Source organism: Macrosteles quadrilineatus, unplaced genomic scaffold (genome assembly GCF_028750875.1).
Source record: "Macrosteles quadrilineatus isolate MER2022 unplaced genomic scaffold, UCM_ALF_1.0 Scaffold_9__3_contigs__length_116548681, whole genome shotgun sequence".
Lineage (NCBI taxonomy): Eukaryota > Metazoa > Arthropoda > Insecta > Hemiptera > Cicadellidae > Macrosteles > Macrosteles quadrilineatus.
Window position 1 is genome coordinate 51,365,249 of NW_026542602.1, and position 9,722 is coordinate 51,374,970.

The following is a 9,722-nucleotide window of genomic DNA, read 5'->3' on the forward strand; positions in this document are numbered from 1 at the left end:
AGGACATGGACAACGACAACACAGTGAGAGTGAACACAGTTGCAGTAGCCTAGTAGCGGAAATACGTACTGGGCTGTGGCAGTGGCACGGCCGCCGCGGTTTTATTTACATAAGAAATAGCACTTTTTCGTCTAAGTTACAACTTTGCCTCAGCCCCCAAAATGAGGTATTTTGGGGGCAGCCCCAAACTTTCAAATGTAAACACCTATCATGTGACCCCTCATTTTAAGGGGTTTAAGAATTAAAGCTCAAGACAAAAACTAGAGGTCAATATCGCACCCCTAATCAAAATGACAATCATTTTGAAATATCCCCTATTAACTTTTTAACAGGTTATAAGCAGGAAAGATAAACTCAGCATACCTTTATAAAAAAAGAGAATTCACCTTTTGATCAGTATTAAAATGTAATTTTTTTTAAAGTTAACTGGGAGTTTCCAGTATTTATCTTCCTTGATAATCTTAAATAATTGAAATGGCTGCCATTTGGTTTAGGGGTTCAATATTGACCTCTGGTTTGCACCATTCAATTTCTCTTGATAAACCCTTTAAAATGAGGGGTCACATGATAGGTGTTTATATTTGAAATTTTGGGGCTGCCCCCGAAATATCCCATTTTGGGGGCTCGGGCAAATTTGTAACTTTGATGAAAAAGTGCAATTTCTTATGTTGTACATATGTGCCGAGTTTGGTTTCCCTACTGCAACGCGTTAAAAAGTTAACTGGGGGGTTCCAGACTTTTGCCTAACCCTGTATAAGAGGGAGTTTGTGCGTTAGAGTTTCTTTAAGCTGGGTTTTCCTTGGCACGGAAGTGGAGAGCGGAGAGAGGAACGCGGAGAACGGACTCCACTTGTCGATCTTAGGTAATTTAATGTTACTGTTTTCCTAGAAGTGGAGCGGAACACCATGTTAATCTCTTTTCCGCTCTCCACTTCCGTGCCTAGGAAAATCCAGCTTAAGACAAGTGGAGTCCGCTCTCCGCGTTCCTCTCTCCGCTTCCGCGCCTAGGAAAACCCGGCTTTAGGCAAAGATCCCAGTCACGAATGGCGAAGGGAGGGACGAGGGAAAGGGACTATTTATCAGGAACGGTTCCATCCAATCTGTTCCACAATCTACAGAGCGACACCATAGATAAAACATACTCCCTTAGTCTATGGCGACACTTAACGCAAATGTAACAGTTCAACAGTTGCGGTTCCAAAAATAGTAGGATTTATTACTGCGGGGAGACGATACTCGACGTTCTGTACCCACGAGCACCTTAGCTTCCACATGCACATAAGGCCTTGGAACAGCTCCTGGGATAACAGCTATTTGTTTAATAGCTTCACTGCATATTGGACCTGTTTAGATAGTTGTTTCAACAGTTGCAGTCGCGAACTGTGCATTGTGATTTTAAGGTGTTTATTCTTTACTGTTTCGTTTGTTTATTTTTGACTTGAGCTGCTTGAAAAGGTGTTTTATGTTTATGATTATGAAAATTAAAGTGTTGTGAGTGTGCTGAAGCTGATTATTTGTTATTAGGTACGGTATTGACAATAATTAAATATTTTGCGTGCATGAATTATTTGTTAAGTTACGTTCACTTAACCTATATTTTTCGGATTCCTCAAGAAAGGATTGTTGGTTAGGTTGAGTTGTGTTTGTGTATGAATTTGTTAGATTGGAGTTTTAGTAGTGGTAGGTCTAGGCATTGACTATTGGATGTATTAATAGTCAAAGGTCTAGGTTTATTTTGATTGTTAGTTGGGCCTTTCAGTGGAGTTTAGGTCTAAGTTATTGCCTTTAAAAAAGTTAAATTAATAACTTATCTATTTTTAAGAGTAGTCCTAAGTTTACCTTAGAGGTTAACTTAGACCTACCACTACCAAAACTGCAGTCTAACAAATTCACACACAAACAAACACCTAACCTAAGGGTGGACTATGTTTTAGGTTGGGTTAGGTTGGGAAAATTTTGTTATTTAAACTAATTAAAATCTTATTTGGAAGTCGATTTATCGGTGTGGTCGGTATAATACGTAAGTACCGATAATATTTTATAAATAAATACCCCCGCCGCAGCAAACCTGCCGACTAAGCGAATTTCCATTTGTCTGAATTGATTTTCAGTTAAATATATTTAAATAACATTAGGTTTAACCAGTACCTAGGTTTGCTGCTACAAGGAAACTAATAACGTGTATTTTTTAGTAAAATATTAATAGCTTAGTACAAAATAAATAAATTTGCCAAGTGTGATCAAAATATATCAATAAACAAGCAAACTACAACATTTTACAATATTCTCCATAAGAATAACATGGGAATGTTTAATTAAAAATTTTTTAAATTTTCTCCGTTACTAATAATCAAACAAAAATACTTTCATATACTAAATTATTTGTTTTTTTAAGCTCTTTAAAAAGGTCTAAAGAGAAATTGGGAAATTTTTGTGTTTTGAAGGTCAAAAATGAGAAAAACCAATTTTTCTCCATAAAACCCTGTTCCTATGGTCCCGAGCATGCTGGTTCGCGAACTCATTCAAGTTTATCCCGCCTTTAACACGTTTAAACCAAATGTTATTAAAGTCGGACAAAAATTACTCAAGTTATCACATTCACGGACACAAATATAAATATATATATACATAATATTTTGAACAGTTGGCGTTTTTGACCTCTGAGGACATCAAAATGAAAAAAGTAAATCGGTCCCGGGCCTAGGTCTTACTGTGCCACCTACGGTAATAGCTACTTCCCTATAGAAAAATTTGCTAAAAACAACTTATGTACAATAACTAGGTATTTATTACAAAGGTTGATACATAAAAGCTTACAAAAATAACAAAAGCTTACAGGAACTTAAGTAATACATCTTTAATGTAAAACCAAAACTTTACAACATGTACACCCCAACTAAAAATACTGTATCACAAAGAAAAATTATTTTAGTAGCTTGTACGGTGTTATTTTATTTCTGATCTTAGTGATATGATCAGATATGATCTTAGTGATATGATAGTACTAAAACCTATTATATCCAGTACAGACGGGACTAGGGTCATAATGGATAAACGAATTACCAGATAAACCAATTTTTCAGATGTACACAGTTAATAAACTCCTTCAGAAAGTCTGTGCAATACCCGCAATATAGGAGCGTGTTGATGTTGCGTTTCCTTCTAGAAGGCGTTCTTTTTTTATATAATCTTGTCTTGAAAAAGTCAATCTCGCTCGAACTAATGAGATTTTTTGAATCTCGAAAGTTGAGGTTGAGACCCGTCCATCCCTAGTGTACTTTGAGTGAAGGTATTCTTTAGATCCTACAGTAACTCTAAAATGGAGTAAAATACCTACTGACTAAGATTGGCTGTTTCTGTAGCCAGGACTGTTTATTTAACACCCAACAGCAAGGTCCAGATTGAAAATATAGAAAAGTTTTCTGACTTAGCTCACGATCGAACCGGCAACCACTATAACCACTCAGCTACACACTCTCTAGATCATTACTATTTGCAAAAGATCACAGATGATAAACGGTAACTGTTTGACACCCTGATAATGAATCCCGATAACAGATAATGGATTTTAGTCAGTGGATTACATCATAGTGACCAATATTGATTTACCACATTTACATTTATCCATGATAATTTTATTTTTTGTAATTTTTCTAAATACCTTTGTTTACAGTGGTGACAGCTTGCATGGATCCCGGTCGTGACTCCATCATATACAGAATGACAAGTACTCGTATGAAGAAAGACAATTAAACTACTTCAGAACTGTTGTGTTAATTTACAATTAGATCGTCTGGTACTTAAGAGTCGTAGGCAGTATTTTTATTTGTAAATATAAACACGTAACATAGATCAACTTGTACCATTCCATGTTGTAAATGTTGTTATGAATCACAGATTAAATAGCTGTCAAAGTTAGGGTGTTGGCTGTAAATAAAATGGTGTCATTTTCATTTTGACGTGATGTTATCTGCTAATGTAATTTGTTTGTACAGTAAAATTTGAATATGTACCTAGTTGTTTAAACTCAAAGTACTGTAATTTTATTTCAATTCTCGGTTGTTTGTTTTTAACACTCTTTAAAATAAAGACAAGTGTGTATCCCTCATGTGTTCCTGTTTGTCCATTTGCTTTATCATTTACTACTCTTGTCTAAATCCTTAAACTTGTTATATTATTTAATTGGACTTTTCCAACGTGTCTTGTTTTAAACTACACAACGTTTCTGGAGGTGGATAAACTCCTCACGTTATCAAGTGAAGAAGTACTAATGCTACATTAATCTAAATTGGCCCTCAAAAGGTGGCCAATCTCAAAAAAATTCTTGCTGAAGAAACAAATATTTACAACATATATACAACAATAAAAATATCAAGTGCATAATGAAACAAGAATTGAAAAATATAAAACGCTGGAAAGAAAAACTGATAATACATTGCTATACTTACAATCTTACAGATAAAAACAAAACATTGAACTGATACTACACTCCCCCACCAAGCTAGCCGGCCGGAAACCAACAACCAACAACGTCACAGAGGCAAGGCCAGCACAGTTGAGTCCCGCAAACTCGGCACTCGATAACCCGGCAGTCTGGATAACTCGGCCATCACCTGGCTCAGAAAATTAGTGATATTTTGAGTCCGAGTTAAACATGGACTCAAGCCAGCTCAAGTAAAATCATTCACAACTCGTACCAAGGATTTTTTGTACTATATCTGATGACTTAATACTGACTTGTAATATAAAAAAGGAGGTTAAAAAGCTTAAAAATTGTATTGTCCTTATTTTTAACTCTAGTTCCTGATAATCTGGCATTTCACAAACTCGGCACCCTTCCAGTCCACATTACGCCGAGTTTGTGGGACTCTACTGTACTCCTTAAACTTGAACTTACTATGAAAAATAAAGCGTAGACTGGAAAAACGTTAAAGGTTAAAAAATGTAATACAGGGGAGAAGAAAGTGAAAGAGGATGTGACATAATGCAGTCAGGGTGTTTACCAGTCGGGAAATTTGGGATAAATCCGGAGATTTTGAAAGGACGGGAAAAGTCGTGAAAAAGTAATGAATTTCGGCCGAGAGTCGGGATAATCTAACCCTTCAAAATTAGGGATGAACGGGTCCCAAAACTATAAACAAATTTCTGGATAGTGTATTCCCAATCATTGGGACGGGATTACATTTGAGGGGTGTGGGATGCATCGGAATTCTAATTCGATTCAGTGATTATCACAATAACGATTCGATTCATGGGGGAAACATTATCCATATACGTTTTTGAATCCGTATCCATAAACGTTATTGCGCAAGACGATGACGACATTTCCCTGGCCACGGGAGACGATGATCAAGTCTACACAGTCGGAAAATGTTTATAATTTTGACGTGATTTTGGACGACGACGATGATGTTTCCTTGACGGCGGGAATCAATTTTGCCATGATCGCGGAATTTGACGGTCACATTTCCGTGACTGCGAAAGACGATAATGATGACGACATCTACACGGCCAGGGTAGATGTTCATGATAATTACTTTGAGTATGGCTTGAGATACAGGCCAGCACACCTCTATCATATAATTTTCTTTTTGATTTTTGTTGTTAGATATTCATTTATCTTTAATGTGGTAGTTTTTATTGTGTTTAGAAGGGTTTAACTAGTGATGGTCGGATCCGGATATCGGACTACCGGATCCGCCGGATCTGAGCTAGAACAAACACCCGATCAGATCCAGGGCTGGATCCGGGCTTTTTTTTAATTTTCTTAACAAAACGTTCTTTATAAAGTACAATTCATACATAAGACTATTAGTGTCGATATGCAAGACTATCAGTGTCCATATACAAGACTGTCAGTGTCAATATACAAGACTATCTGTGTCCATGTCAGTGGCAGATCCAGAGGGGGGGCGAAGGGGTGACTGCCCCCCCCCCTCGGGCATACATACCTATATAATTTTTACTGCATTTAATACAGTAGTGCATACACATTGTGTAAAATAATTTGTCACACTAAATTTGGACAAAGAAATGGTATAAAACTGCCATTTAGGAGACTTAGTTTGCACAAATTTTTCAGTCCCCCCCCCCCTTGTGACTGTTCTAGATCCGCCACTGGTCCATTTTGTACAAGACTAACAGTGTCGAAATACAAGACTATCTGTGCCCATATACAAGAAAGTATATGGACAGTATTTTGTCAGTGTCAATATACAAGACTAACAGTGTCCTAATACAAGACTTGTATCCTTATGTCAGTGATCTTATTACATCAACCTTTAAACATTACCAATTTAATTTAAACAGTATGATTTAAATTGGATTTCTGTAAGTATTAGGTTTTATTAAACCCCGTCCTTAACTCTGTATCTGGATCCGGATCCGGTACCGACATTTTATTGGATCCGCCCATCACTAGTTTAAACTTAAATTGGCTAGTTGGAATGTATCATTGCTGGATAATGTTTTTCTTTACTTGAAAAACACCCCAACACCTTAAACACCTTATGTCCTTTCATTAAGTATTTAATGAAAGGACATAAACACTGGGGTTGGTTTAATATAACCAATCCATTTGGAAAATTTGTTATAAAAATCAAAGAAATGGTATCAGTATCAAGAATTGACTTTTCAGGTATCGGTATCTTGATAAATTTTGGTATGGACACATCACTCACTACTATTCATAATACGTTATTGAATCCGTATCCATATATGTTTTTGAATCTGTATCCATATACGTTATTGAAACCATATCCATAAACTTATACCTTATTGATTCCGTATCCATATACAGGGTGTCTCAAATTGATTACGGATAAACGGCTTAACGTACAAAGATGAAATAAAATTATTTCCTTACTGGGAAATATTGAAAATTGACCCCAAGGAATAACGTAAAACTATTTTTAACTTTTTCCCAATGTGTGCCAAAAACTAGGTCACTAGTTCGAATCTCGGAATTTTCAAATGCAAACATATGTCATGTTATACATCATTTAAAGGTATTTGATAGACAAACATTTTGGCGAAAACAGAAATTAATTATCTTTTTCTGTTTCAAAATGGCGGCAGTCATTTAGCCCTTCTCCGGTTGAATTTTCTTACTCGTTATGAAATTATTTTTACTTTGATATGCCACAAGTAACGGTTTTTTTTTTAACTGATAAAAATATTATATGTGTGACTGAATAAATATGTCGATGAGATTCGACTTACAACCTACACAGATCCCTCCAGGTCAATACTGTGATGCAGCGCCAGCACAGGGTCGTGTACAGGTGCCGGTACATCTTGTAGTGCCACATCGCCTCCAGACAAGGCCAGCAACTCTACGGTTGTTGTTCCTCGGCTGTGGCTTCTACGAAGAACCGAGCGTAGCCAGGCAGCGTAACATCGAGCCGACTCAAACATGTGCGCTTTAACATGAGTGGTCATTATGAAACTAGGTAGGATTCGTCTCTGGGAGATGGTCACGTCATTGAACTGGCAAAAGTCTGGGAGATATTTCAGATGTATTACAGCAATAAATTTTACTCAAGTTAAACTGTCCAGTTAAGATGAATTCAGTCTTAAGTCAAGTTAAGTTAAGCTTGGCCCTAAGATAAATACTTTGCTGCAACCTTCAACGCATCCAAGATGTCAGACAGTATTTTCGCCTTTTCAATGTAATGTGCTAAAATTATTTTTCAGATTTTTCTGGCTTGACACTTAAGTTATAGTTTTAACTATCTGCAATTTTTATTGTTTGGGCTGTGATGAGACCGATTGTGTGGATTGTTGAACATACGTTTGGTGTAGTAAAGATGGAAAATACCAAAACTATGTGTATATTTATTTGTAAAGTTATGCGAAAAAACGTTTCAAATCTTGAGTCCAGCTTTGGCTTAACAAGAGTAGTGCCGTAATTAACTATTTAAATTGAGTTTACCCCTCGTACACTCAGTGCTATTATATAGTAATAGATAGTGTTCATTCTCAACTAGAACTTCCCAAGCAAAAGTATGTATAACTGGCCTGAAGCTAGAGGTTTATCAATTATTAAGTCCTTCACACTCGTGAAAGTTATGTCGACTCGACTCATCACTTCTTTAAAAGATGTTGTGTTATGACAGTAATTTACGTTTGGAAACCTAAAAAGTATAAACCATTTTAATAATTGTGATGAACACTTGACTTTCTGTAATTTTTTTTATATTCAGTGTGAAGAATAATGATGAATACACAGTCAGAAAATATAACCTAAACGAATATTATATGTTTTAATATTATTTTGTTTCATGAAATATATGATTACACTAGCGGCCACGAGAGTCTGCAGTTGGCGGCAGCCAATACCAATACTGGTCATCACCCGTTCACTACTTTTCGACACTAATAAAAATATACTAAACAATATTTTCAAATCAGCTTGTATTATTAGATTTGGGATTTGGCAACACTGCACTGTCCTCATTGTCTCCTTCAAAGTCGTGTGGTAAATAGGCTCCTCCCTTAACTGCAGACTCTTGTGAACCATACTGTAATGAATTTAGTGTTTATAATTTTTCAATGTGTTTTATCTTAGACCATCATGATACAGTTTTGTCATATTAATTTCAAAATCATAATTATTAAACATTCTTGTTATGCAACAAAAATACCAATAAAACTAGATGAGAACTCCTGTCAAACTGTTGATTTTAACTGTTGTTAAAATAAAAAAAAGATCAAGTTAGGTATACTAAAAATAATATTGCATTTAAAAATAATATTCTGCTTTCTTGAACCTAATCCAATAAGGAGCGGCTCCAGGAATAATTTTTTGGGTAGGCCTGACAAGGATCAAGAAGGAGTTTGATCGGGGGACGAAAGGTTTGAGGGGCTTCCCTGCAAAAAGCGAAGAATTTTAAAATTTAAATGCAAAATAATGAGTTTGAATGATTTTCTTTTATTTAATTATAAAATATTTTATAAGTATAGGGAGCCTACCTGGCTTACCCTCTGGAGCCCCGCCTGAATACAATCCTACATATTCAAAGCAAAACGATCTGAATCGATCAAACCTATTGACCAACATGCTGATGTAATTAATTCGATCTAAAACATCTCATTTTTAAATGTTTACGAAGAAAAGTTAAGGTTGCTATCATAAACAATCATCACCAACAGAATCAAAATATGGTGTCATGATCGCTGATTTGTGTAAATGACCAAACGGAGCACAAAACTCACTCTGCCAACTTTGCACAATATGTAGATCGTAACTTTGTCAACTGCCTTACAGTGACATAAGTTATGGTTGTATTCAATTATTCCACAATTATTTGTAAAAAAAATTGTACCAAAAGTCAAAAGATAATTTTTCATGGTACCGGTAGTTATACTTATTTATAATTATTATATTTATTGGCTCAAAAACTATCAAGATATAAACAATTTTACATCCAAATCCAAAATTATCTTCTGCATATCCCTCATACAACCTGGGTGAACTGATACAATAACATAGACTTAATAGAATAAACTAGAACTCCTAAATTCTGAGGAACAATTAATTGTTGAGTCTTCCTTATTGTTGCGTACTAGTTCATCACTTTTCCATACTTTTATTCAAAATTGATTTCAATATATTATAATTTTATTTCCTCTTTGTTCTAAATTTAATTTCCTATTTTTCTTTCCCATCCCAATTTCTTGACAGCTGAAAGTTATTTAATTTAATGTTTATTTACATCATAT

The 9,722-nt window shown here is 35.4% G+C and overlaps 1 long non-coding RNA gene across 1 annotated transcript; it reads left to right on the plus strand.

Annotated features, from left to right (window-relative positions):
- Positions 1 to 1,397: 1,397 nt before the first annotated feature.
- LOC129002157 (uncharacterized) lies at positions 1,398 to 4,110 on the plus strand. The gene is made up of 2 exons (XR_008491547.1): positions 1,398 to 1,523; positions 3,673 to 4,110. It is a non-coding gene; the product is annotated as an uncharacterized LOC129002157 (long non-coding RNA).
- Positions 4,111 to 9,722: the final 5,612 nt, after the last annotated feature.